The sequence below is a fragment of the Lissotriton vulgaris genome, chromosome 3_1 (assembly GCF_964263255.1).
Source record: "Lissotriton vulgaris chromosome 3_1, aLisVul1.2, whole genome shotgun sequence".
NCBI classification, from domain to species: Eukaryota; Metazoa; Chordata; class Amphibia; order Caudata; family Salamandridae; genus Lissotriton; species Lissotriton vulgaris.
Window position 1 is genome coordinate 870,534,530 of NC_141689.1, and position 13,043 is coordinate 870,547,572.

Genomic DNA, 13,043 nt, shown 5'->3' on the forward strand with positions numbered 1-13,043 from the left:
GTCAGTGGGAGTACTTATTAACTCCAGACTGTACTATTGTAATCAGTGCTATGCAGAATGCCTGCCTATCTAATCAAGTGCCTTCAGAGGGAACAGAAGGCGGAAGTCAAGATAATCATTGCACTGCTACAGGGAATATGTGTCCATAGCCAGAAGGTCGTTGAACTGGCTTCAATCAGGAGGAGGATCGCCTTTAAATTATCCTGCTGGATGAATAAATATGAGAACCAATCGGCTCTGGCTTACCCAGCCAATCGTATTATTCCATTACATGCATAGATGGGAGCTGTGCAGCCAAGGAAAAAAATGTGTTCTCATTTTCACATTGAAAAGCGTAAAAGAAAGGTTGAAAGAGCCTTTTCGGCTCTTGGTCCAGAAATTTGAAAAGCACTCAAGCAACTACTGAAGCTAATGGCAAATTACACATAATCAATTACATGAAACAATACTCCTGTCCTACCTGTATCTATTTATCTAGTGGCCAACACAAGGCTCAAATCGGGCTGTCCCACAAAACCAGTCTTGCCATACTCAAATGTGCAAAAGTATATTGATTTTGGTTCATCTTTTTCTTTTTTCTTTTTAATAAAAATAACATATCTATTTATAAAAGTGTATACAATATCATGATGAGCAGTTAATTTTGTTGTCTAATACAGTTGACATGTACAACAAATATTATTTACACCAATGACAGAGATAACGGACTGAGCAAATCACAAATTAGATCTGTTCTGGTGTTGTCCTTTTGGGGTTCTCGGTACAAAAGGATGTGGTGATGGACGGAGCATCTGAATCAATCAAACACTCACACCCAGTCAAAAGATCTGGGTTTAATCCATCACTGTTCTTTAGCCCACTCTACCACCCCAGTTCAGACATGGCTATATGCAAATCAGTCTGACCCTGTGCCTCATGGGAACAGTCCAGCCCGAACTGCCAAGCCACGTCTTCCCTGGACCGGAAACAAGCTTCCGAGGACCGGTTTCTGGCATTCCAGCCGTCTCCAGCCCGGCTTGCTTGAATCCAGTGGCAAAGTGAGCAAGGGACTCATGTCTGAGAATACCCTGCCACACTTATGGCGGCCAAAAGCGGTACAAAAGTGGGTGGTGATGGACAGAGCATCTGAATCAATCAAACACTCACACCCAGTCAAAAGATCTGGGTTTAATCCATCACCGTTCTTTAGCCCACTCTGCCACCCCAGTTCAGACATGGCTATATGCTAATCAGTCTGACCCTGTGCCTCATGGGAACAGTCCAGCCCGAACTGCCAAGCCATGTCTACTCTGGACCGGAAACAAGCTTCCGAGGACTGGTTTCTGGCATTCCAGCCGTCTTCAGCCCGGCCTGCTTGAATGCAGTGGCAAAGTGAGCAAGGGACTCACGTCTGAGCATACCCTGCCACACTTATGGCGGCCAAAGCGGTACAAAATGGGGGTGGTGATGGATGGAGTATCTAAATCAATCAAACACTCACACCCAGTCAAAGATCTGGGTTTAATCCATCACCGTTCTTTAGCCCACTCTGCCACCCCAGTTCAGACATGGCTATATGCAAATCAGTCTGACCCTGTGCCTCATGGGAACAGTCCAGCCCGAACTGCCAAGTCATGTCTTCCCTGGACCGGAAACAAGCAGCAGTCTGGTCAATGTACGTTTCGGTGGAAATGATTAGCCTTAACCTTCAACTGGACCACTTTTATTGCCTACTTTCAGGTGAGTGGAGGGGGGAAATCTGTGGGTAAATACACAAACAATGTACTCATATGTACATGTAAAGGGACTGCCCTACACAAAGAGGTAATTTTACATATGAACAGTTTTGGCACGTAAACGGTTTATTCTGTAGGTGCTACGATATGAAAGTTACTTAGACCTACAACCTGTCAGTGACCTCCACCAGGCTGACAGATTGGGTGCAGGTGCACATGCATGTCAGAAGCAGATGTTCCAGAAAAGAAAACCAATTGAAACAAGAAAAGATAATAAAACAGAAGAGAGAAAACACCAAGAGCTCATGGTGTTCGGACTAAGTGGACTCAAGTAGAATATGAAAAAAGACAATTAAAGATGAAAATGAAAAAAAGCGGGAAGCTAACATCACCAAAAGAAATTCTGGTTTAAAAGTAAAGGGAGTGGAGCCCCAGCACCCATGTAAGAGAACCGCCCCTGATAGCAAGAGATTTTTTATTGCGAACTCCTGCCGTGGTCCGTGTAGGTAAGAGCAGTGGGGCGGTGGGGCCAGTTGGGGGGATTTCTATAGACGACGAGGAGGGAAAATTAATAATTTATTTAATTTTCCCTCGTCACCATCCGTTGAAAACCCTCCTCCTTCCCACAACCTGCCCTACCTTTCTTACTTGCATGGGCCGTGGCTGGTGAACCCTCTGTCAATTGAAAAAGGAAGGCTTTTTACATTGTGAACTCTTTGACAAACACCAGTGGGACATTTTTAACTCTGTAGATATGGAAGCGTCACCTTAATCTAGGGAACGGCCCTCTGGGCACAGTGTGAAGGATCAACTGATCTTTCAAATTTTGAAACACTTTTTTGGTCATAAACTTTTCAAAAATGTATCAATGAAGTTCATCAAGTTTGAGTTTTAATGAATCATTATCATGAATCTCGATGTCTAATATCACATCCAAGACATTGCAACGTTTTAAAATGTTTTTACATCCATAGAAACACTTGAGGCGGCATGCTCCCTATGCATTTCGTGCCCATAACAGGCACTTCATCAGGGGAATCTGGTAATAAACAATAAATCACTATGAGGGTCCACTGCATAACTGTTATTCCTTATCACAGTTAGAACAAGCAGCACAATATCGTTGTTAACTCAATCAATCCTTTATAAAAGTAATAGTGAAGATCATGATAGTATCAAGCCAAAAGTGGAAACCACCGCGTGTGAAAAATCCGAACTAAAATAAAGCCTGCCATGTGTTACGAAATGCATATTTACCGCAATTGGGGACAAAAAATGTGTCCAACATCGACGTGAATCCCGCTAATACCACGACGTGACTTGCCCATGTCATGCGTTACTGCAATAGGGGAGGAAGAAACATAAATATACAATTCCGTATAAAACAAGAAGTGGCTTAGCCCATATCCCGAGTGGGATCATGTGCGTATGTTACCGCTTGTCAGCGTAGACAATCTCCGTGTGTCTCCAAGACGATTCAACAATTGGAGTACGGCTAGCCTGTTAGTTATACCGGGGGTTAGCGTGGTGACAGCGTGTAATGGAAAGTGATGACAGACTGTAAAAACAGTCAGGAAAAAAGGTACAGCCATCTTGTAACGGGATGGAGCTGATGTAAATAGTGTCAGCCATTGTGGAGAAGTGTGCCCAACAGTGTCTAAGGAAAGGTGATAGAATCAAAGAAATAAGTAGAATTGAAAAAGCTCAGAAGAAGTGTAATCAGAGGAGAAAACAAACATAAAAATTATAAAAAATAGAACAGTTGAACCGGTATGAAATAATCCAGTTATAAATTCTCACAATATGTCACTATTAGTTATAAGGTTCATAGGTAACATGAGAGTTCCAAGCGGTCATTGAGCCCGTAGTGCTTCAAAGAATTGAGTCTGTATATCCATTGAGTCTCTTTTTGTAACAATCTTCTGTTCACATCTTGGTTACCAATGTTGATAATCGTTTCAAGTACCATAAACTGTAATTGAGAAATGTTGTGTCTCTGATCGTTGAAGTGTGCAGCGATGGCTGATTTCTCATTTCTTGTCCTTATATTACTTTTGTGTTCAGTTACTCGTGTTTTAATCTTCCTTGTAGTTTTTCCCACATAGACCAGTCCACATGGGCACTTGAGTAAATAGATTAAATTCATAGAGTCACAGGTGGCTGTTACTTTCAGTTGTAAAGGGGTTCCACGTCTAGGATGGTTAATCGTAGTCCCTTTAATGATGGCATGACAATTGTTGCAATTGTGGCATGGTATACTGCCCTTGAAGGTTTCATGGTTCATTGTCAGTGTGCTTTTTTTTAGTAAATCTTAAATGTTCCTACTGCGGGTATATGCAAACCTTGGTTGAGTTTGAAAAATACCTTTGAAGTCTGGTTCATTCGATAAGATCAGCCAATATCTCAGGATAAATTGTTTGTACGCATGACTTTTGGTGGAATTTGTCGATACAATAACCGAACGTCTCTCTGAAGTTTTAGGTGTAGTTCTAAGTAACTCTGAGCGTGTCTTTGCATTGCATTTGTTTTTTGCAATCTCCAGAATCTTGGGAGGGTATCCTCTTTCCTTGAAGCGATGGATCATATTTTGTATTTGTATTTGAGATTCCTCAGGTTCTGCTACGATCCTTTTCACTCTGTATAATTGTGATGTTGGTAAGTTATTTTTGAGAGAGTTCTGATGGAAATACCATAGTGCAACAAATTGTTCCGATCAGTAGACTTCTTGTATAGGGTTGTTCTGATTTCATTGTGATCAATTTGGACTAATACATCCAAATAAGCGATGGTCTTTTGATATATGTGGTAGGTGAATTGGATACGGTCATTGATTTTGTTCAAGTCTTCGAGTTGTTGTAGTAATAAGTGTTTAGGGCCCTGCCAAAGAACAAAGATGTCATCAATGTATCTGTAAAATGCTCTAGCATGTTTCTTCCAGTGGTCACAGTTTAGAATAAAGTTTGTTTCGAAGTTAATCATGAAGATATTCGAGTAGCAAGGTGCTGCGCAATTTCCCATACTAGTACCTGTGAGTTGTAAATAATGGTGCTCCTGCCATTTAAAATAGCTTTGGTACAATGTGAAATTCAAAAGCTCCAATAGGAAGACTTGAAATTTTTGTTCAAGAGGAGATTGGAGTAGCATGTCAATAAGATTTGTTTGAAACTCTTTGGTGGGATCATTTGTCAGAAGGGCATAGGTTTCAGTATCATACACATGAGCGTTCACTTGTGTAATGTAAAAGTTAGTATCCATCAATACCAAGGCTTCCCCTTTATCCGCTTTTTGAATCGTGATATCAGGATTGTCTGATAATTTCTTCAATATGTTGAATTCTTTTCTAGACAAATTCTGTAGTTTGGTACGGCGTCTAAAATCCATTTTGTTGATATCATGTAACACCAACGATTCGAAAGTGTCTAAGGATTTGTGACTAATAGGTGCTTGAAAAGTACTTTTTGATTTCAGATGTTTCAATTGAGGACCCGGATCTTTAGTTGTGTCGGAAATGATAACATTCTCAAAAAAATGACGTAGCCTTAAGTTACGCATGAATTTGTATAAGCTGATGTTCAGTTCAAGCTTGTCTGTGTTATCTGTTGGAACATATGATGTCCCTTTTTGTAACACATTGATTTCACTTTTGTTGAGCTGGTATGTAGAAATGTTAATCACCAGTTGTTATCTTACTTCTTCTTGCTGTTGGATCTGCTGCTCTGTATAGGGGCTTTCAGAGCTGACGTTGATGGTCCGCTTTCTTTTACCCCGCCGGGATCTCCGTGGTCTGTTGGGCCCTCTTCTAAAAAAGGAACATTGGAAGGAGGTTGTGCATTGTTACAGGATTGTGCACCTCTCTCTCTCTGTTGTGGTGGTCTGTTATCTCCTTCTGAAGACGACGTTTCCGTCTCAGTGGTGTTGGTTTGAGGTTTGTTTTGGCGTCTTCTTGCGTAGACCTCTGCCCAAGAGTACACCTCCCCCAACTTATAATTTAGTGTGTCTCTCTTAAATTTTCGGACCTTAAGTTCATTAATTTCTTCCGTGTATTTATCAAGTTGTTGGTAGATGTCGTTGATTACCTTTTCCCAGTCTTCATTATTTAACATTTCTTGAAGCTCACTTTTAGTTTGTGAAATATCCTTGTTAAGTTCTTCTATAACTTTTGATAGCTCCTCAATTATGAGCAAAATAAGGTCTAGCGAACATTTGTTGAGTATAGCGTACCAGCGTTCGACACATTTTTGGTTGTTCTTGCATAAAAGAGGTTTCAGTGGTACTCTTAGGGCTCTCGGAATCCTCTGTGCCCGGTGATACCGAATCAGGGTGCTGGCATGTAATCTTTGGTTTACCTCATGTTTCGTGAGATAAAGTAACTGTTTGATGTTGTTTTCTTTGCTTTTCTTATTAGGGGTACTAGTGGATTCCTCATCCTCATTTTTAACTCTGACATATGCACGAGGAAGGGGACCAATACAAATGCCCCTTTTCTTGGTCTGGAACTTGAAAATGATATCTCTACAGTGTGATTCAGGGTTCATACCAATGTATACATTTAGATTTCCTAAAATGTTTGATGGTTCTTTTTAGGCAGCAACCCCATGGTCATGTTTATTTATTTTCACTTTAAAGCCAACAGGTTTGCTTTATGGATTATTAAATGTGGCGACAAATGCAAAATGCCTCTCATTATATACTGTGAACAATTTGACAAAGCTTATAGGCTTATCCTAGTTGATTGTGAAAAGGCTTATGTTTTCCAATAGCCCATTTATAGGAGCATTGCTAGTTATTAGGATGGTAGCCCTCTGGTGTGCAGATTATCAAATAGCGTCTAATGGATAATGGGAGCAGAACCTATTTATAGGGTGTGCTGCCACCTGTGATATTTCTTTGCAGTACATGATGCGAAACCTCAAAATGAGGGGTTCCATTTTTTAATTCTACCTGACATCATATAAATATTTATCATTTTGATTACAGTATTTAGTTGATTGTTCCATGAATTACTGCCCCTTTTTAAAGAAATACTATTGGTTGTAAATTGGTTGGTTGTGAGTAATTTTTGTGTGTTACTCAGTCTAGCTTGGCTTACATATATTTCTTATCTATTGCCTGCAGATTGTGTAAAATGCAGGTGCCACATCTGTTACTTAATGTACGTCTGCACTCTTCTGTTAAACCCCTGTTGGTCTTCCTCCACAGGTTACCAGTGAATAAATGGTTCATGTTAAAGACACATTGCATGGTGTACAAAGCACTTGCTGACATTTGTCCTGAGTATTTTTGCTCTCGGCTTCAGCCCTAACTGCCCTCTCACATGTTTTGTTCTTCTTCTCATGCACTCTTGGTGATGCCCATGCTCCATGACACCAATGCAGGCAAGACCTCTTTTTTCGTTCTGGCTGATATTTCCAGTACCCCATAAATAAAAGACCATGCCTGGGTCAATTCAAAGCCTTCTATGTTCCTTTGGAAGTTCAGATTGCAGCACATCCAAGCCAATGCTTGTTGAATTTTGTTTTTGTGTACAAAAGAGAAATTCAAATGAATAACTGCCACTACACAGGGTCCTTGTGATTTCAGATCTTTGGTGCAATACATGGTATAGTCTAGCAATCATTAGTGGCTGCTACCAGACTGGGATGGTGGTGGGGTGAATGAAAAAAGGACTTACCTGGAACGGCCGGCAGGCCGCCGCCGTTCCTCTGTCCTCTTCCATCTTCCTTCTTCCTGTCTCGGCCGGCAGCAGGAAGCACACCGGCACACAGGCCATCCTGAGGCAATCACAACGCTGCAATGCAGCGTTGTGATTGGTCTTAGAGCCCGTGGTTTGGCTCTCAGACAGGGACAGGGAGCCTGTGCGTGTTCCTCACCAGACTGTGTAATGCAGCCTAGTGGGGAACATGCAAAGTGCGCATGAATGCTTGGCTGGCACACAGTCATGCCTACTTAGGCAGTGCAAATCACGCCTCCCCCTGTTCTTGCCAGCCCCACCCACCACTGACGGCAATAGGAAAAATAAAATGTTAATAACGATACGTTATTATCATTTTATTTTTGCTTTTGAGCATTGGGGCGATGTTCCTCTGCCTTTGCGGAGGAGCCGCCACTGCTAGCAGGAAGGAGCTGTGTAACATCTGTTAATCACAGCCTTTTTATATACATACAGATGTTACTGGTTAATAACTGGCACTTTTAAAAAAGAATGCATGTTCAATATTGAAAGAGTTTAAATAAGATATATCAATGGTCACAATCTAAAGGTCCTAAATTAATGTTTCCCAACAGTATGGTCAGGTTTGGTTTCATTACCCCTTCACCCACCTCTAGAGTTGTCACTGTTCCCAAAGAAAAATACCAACCATTTCTTTATGTTTTAAGATTTTGCAAAGGCCAGTGCATGATACTTAATTAGGAGTTTATATCTGTATTCATGTTTATCTTGGCGTTGCTGCCTTCGTTTACTTGTTTATTTCAACTATCAGGCATTGGACCCATTAAGCCAGGACCAGAGAACCCCACTAACAAACACTCCACATACTATTACCACAAATTTTTGACAATGCAAATTCAATGACTCCACAAGTTTTGACAACCCAAACTTTTACAATGACTATGCCTTTACCACGCATGCAATTACAATGCAAAAGAATGTGTAAAAGTTTGAAAGGTAAGTGAGAGTACCCTGCCCTACCCTGCACCATAGTATAATACCCCTGCACAAGCCTCCCCTGACACCCAGTCCTCCCCCTACATTTACACTACCCAGCACGACCCCCCCTACACTACAGTAAACCACTACTCTGCACTACACAAACACCACAACACTACCCTGACCCTAAAACACTACCCCTAATACGACTTTCCGACACCCAGTCCGGTCCCTACACTCAAACACTACCCTGCATGAGCCCGACACTACCCTAAACCCTAAAACACTACCATACACTACACAAAAACCACAACACTACCCTAAACCCTAAAACACTACCCCAGCACGACCCCCCCACTCCCAGTCCCGTCCCTACACTCAAACACTACCCTGCACGACGCCCGACACTACCCTAAAACACTACCCTACACTACACAAATACTATCGTAAACCCTAAAACACTACCCCCAGCACGACACCCGACCCCCAGTCCGGTCCCTACACTGAAAAACTACCCTGCACAACCCCCCGAGACTACCCCAAACCCTAAAAAATGAACCCCCATGCCAGGTCCAATCCCCCTTACCTCTCTCTCCTCGTGGGTCCTCTCTCCTTAGGGTTCCTGCTTCATGTTGTCTGTCTCTGAGGGGCGGTGCATGTCGTTGTGAGAAAACGGAAGAGCTTCTGTTTCCTCACAAAGACGTGGATCGCCTATATTTTTTTTTACAATGCGTGTGCATTTTCCATACATGACTTTACAACGAAATTCGTTATAAAGGCATGCGTGGTAAATGCACATGCGTTGTAAAAAAAATGCAGAGTAACGGCATGCGGGGTAGGTGCACCATCCATAGCACTTGAATAAGGAGTAATGGTATTCAGGGTTAAAAATTAGTTGTGAAGGATATTTACTAGGACCGGAACACATTATAAAGTGCTTTCAGCTTTATATTTGCTATTTTAAGTCTGTAGCGATAAAAGGCAAAAATGTAATCTTTAGGTGATTTTCCTAAATTTTGAATCCAGTCAGGAAGTTAAAACACTGGTTCTGCCAGTTAAAAACGCCAGCTAGTAACCCTCCCACCTTAATTGTCCCAGCTCATACCAACATGAGGATGTCCGACTCCTACAGGAATATACCCGTAATATTATAAATGAGAAAAAGTCTGTTTTCTGTTTTTTAGCTCTTTTGAAAACATTTTCTTTCCATTCTATGTTAAAAAACACCGGGGCTTATTTAAAAGCCCCTTGGGCCACCGGTACGTCACTCTTCCCTATGTTAAAAGTTATGCACTGGCAAACAAACCCCACCGTTTCTTCCCTATAACTCGCCACACCCCTCTAATCAATACCTGTTTTTCTGTCTCCTCACAGAGACGATACTCTTGTGTGCTCTTGACCGCTCCTGCTGCAGTGATCTGCTATTTTCATTTAGTTCACTTGTGTAACTTTGTGGCCTACTGTGTTGTAACTCTCTGTTCCTCAGACGCACATATTTGACATCCAACTGGTCACCTACGCCGACGATACGCAGTTGGTGGATTTCCCTGGCTAGGGCAGATGCTGTGGATTCCGGGGTCAATAACCTTTCCCCGTGTCTCACCAAGGTCCTCGATTGGATGGACGCCTCTTTTCTGAAACTTAACGGTTCAAAAACAGAGATTATGATGCTGGGATATAAGGCCCCCATCAATCTTGACGCTTGGTGGCCCATATGCTTGGGTCCGCCCCCTCCCCCGAAGGAGCAAATTAAAAGTCTGGGGGTGTGGCTTGATCCCACCTTTAGTTTTCAAGTTCAAGCCCGTAAGGTCGCCGCTACCTGGTACGGCCTTCTGAAGATCCTACGGAAGGTCCTGACCCTTCTTCCGTTCGAGGCAAGACGGATCCTGGTTCAGTCCTTGATCCTCTCGCGGCTTGACTATGTGAACGCGGTCTACTTGGGGGCACCATTAGGGACCATTAAGATACTCCAGTCAGTCCAGAACTGCGCAGCCCGAATGCTTATGGAAGTCCCTAGACACAGCTCGGCGAAGACGGCCATCCGGGCTCTACACTGGTTACCTGTTCAGGAAAGGATCCAGTTTAAGGCCTTGTGTATGGCCCACAAATCAATAATCATTCAATATTCCAGAATAAACCACTATCCTAGAACTGTAGTAGGAGTTTTTCAATGCTTTCCCACCAAGGTGGCATGCTTCATCATCGGGTTCAGCTTCACACATAACGAGCAATGTAGTGCCTAGTGGGCTCCACATAAACAAGGGGAGCTCTTCTTTAGGAGATCTTTTATCTAGCCGTGATCCATGGTAATTCTACATTGACAATGGTGAGTGTCTTATGCAATGAGCAGAAACAACGTGAATACTAACACTGACTGTGAATTCCTACATTAAAATGTTAATTTCATGGAGATTCATAGCAAGGCCAAAAAAATATGAGGACCAATTGAATCCTGGGGGGCATATTATAAAGAAACAGCGTTAACATTATCACTGCTTTAGCGGCAGAAAACTGCCACTAAAGTGGCGATAATGGGCTTGATGATATGCCCTTGTGAATTCCCAAGGAAGCCCATGTTCTGGTTTGAACATGGGCTTCTATGGGCATTCTCTAAGGCGTATTTCCAAGCCCATTATCGCCGCTTTAGCTGCAGTTTTCTGCCGACAAAGTGGCGATAATGTTAACGCCGTGCTTGATAATATGCCCCTAATTCTTTTGTGGTCCCTTAACTATGGCCTACAAGCTTCAAGCCAGACTGTCTCCCTGAATTTCTTCAGGACTCTATCTTCTTACTCTACTTCATAGGGGTGATCCTATTGATTAATGTCCCTACTACTAATATGCTAGTCTCTTTGTGCAACACTTGAATGAAAGAGCCCCTGCGTCTGGAGACTCACATGCTTTGGGCAAAGTCGACCCCTCACAAACGTAAGTCTCAGTCCGTATAGGAATATGGAGAAGTAATGCATCCAAGCGATTCAAAGTACTAGTCGTTATGGTATGCCAACTTCGAAACCTACCTGCACTTTCTAATCCCAAAATGTCTCTGGACCAGCGGTTACAGATAGGTTTCCAGGATGGCTACTATAATGACCAATACCTTGACTGGCTTGGATGCCTGATTCTTACAGGGGCCCATACTTATGTTTGGTTCGATCCTCTTTGCTTAAAGCACAGTTTGTTGAATGTTGCAAGTCGCAAGGTTGGATGTGATGGCTGCAGTTGTAGTTAGATTATTTTGTGAAACGAGATGTTGAGGTGTCCTGGAACGTATACGATAAGTGAGCGACAATGTATCACATAAGCTCACATTTTAAACTGAATGAAGGCCTTGGAGTTTTGAAACCATTTTTATATTAGGTTAATTAGAATATTCCAGGCACTGGCATTGACTGATGTGCCAATGAGAACATTTTGTGAATTAGCCTAGCAGACATAAATTAGTACCATATATTACTGTAACTTATCATAATTTACCCTTGTTTCGTGAAAAGTTCTGAAGATTCCTGCAGCGAAGAGAAGTGTGAGAAGAAGATGAAATGAAGTGGGCTCGAGACAAAGAGGGGAGGGAGAGAGATTCACAGAGAGCACTCTTTTGCAGAAGCACAGGTTAGGATTCAGCAATTGGTCCGGGCCACAGCCACTCCTTGAGGACCCGTCTCCATCTTGGCCTCCAAATCAAGGAATCTGCTTTGACAGCAAGGCTCCCACTCTGACACCCACATCCACACAGCGGTAAACACCTCTCAACAATTGCTTCCCTCATAAGGTTCTGGGAAGTCATTTTGCACCAGTTGCATATATACCTGCAGTGCATCCAAGGAAACAATGAAAAACAGCCTCTGCCAGCAACAACTGTAATTACTAACACAAAAGACAATTGAATACAATTCAGAAATAGAAGCAAGATTTTAGCGAAGTAAACAGCTAAAGTGCACCAAGCAGCTCTGCAATAAAAACATTGACTTTCATTAAGGCACTGCTAGACTCAAGTGCGAATCACCTGCCAGAACTGTTATCAACTACCTGAGACAAAATAAGTTTATCTATCCTTAAAACAATAAACTACCTGCGCTCTGATTTAAAAGATAGCAGGAATGGAGAAGCCACTGTGAAACTGGTGGATTTACTGTCCAAGCACATAGCGGCACATCTATCCTAATTTGAATTTAGCAAATGCTCCAGGAGCAGAAACACCTCCGCCTCCACCATCCACTCTGCCAAGCTACAGAGGTAATTCTGCCAGTATTGTTGCTGAGTAATCGCTGACTCGAGAATACAGTAAAACAGAGGATTTCTATAACTGTTCTAAATACTCCTGCCTCTTTGGAAGCAGCCATACTGTTCTATCAGAATTATATGCAATGCTTTTTTTTAAATTTCAAAATGTTATTGTAAGCATATGGCCACCATGTTTACACCTGCCATCTGAAAGATACCCTTGACCAAACGGTTTGCTCTCTCCACCAGGCCATGCCCTTGTGGATTACAGAGCGAGGTGCGATTAATTTATTTTTATTTATTTATTTGAAAAGTTTTATATAGCGCTGGCTAGACCCGGAGGTATCAGAGCGCTTTACATGAGCAGAAGCAATCAAGAAATGCAATTGTTCTGGGTAAACAAAAGAAGCAAGTACATCTAAAATTACGTTAAAAGGGCCCAAAAGAGCAGAAGTAAT

At 42.2% G+C, this 13,043-nt stretch overlaps 1 protein-coding gene across 2 annotated transcripts in view; it reads left to right on the plus strand.

The window, feature by feature from the left end:
• The window catches only part of LOC147727140 (fructose-1,6-bisphosphatase isozyme 2), a 326,433-nt gene that overhangs the window by 149,067 nt on the left and 164,323 nt on the right, over positions 1-13,043 (plus strand). The gene's annotated exons all lie outside the window — the stretch shown is intronic.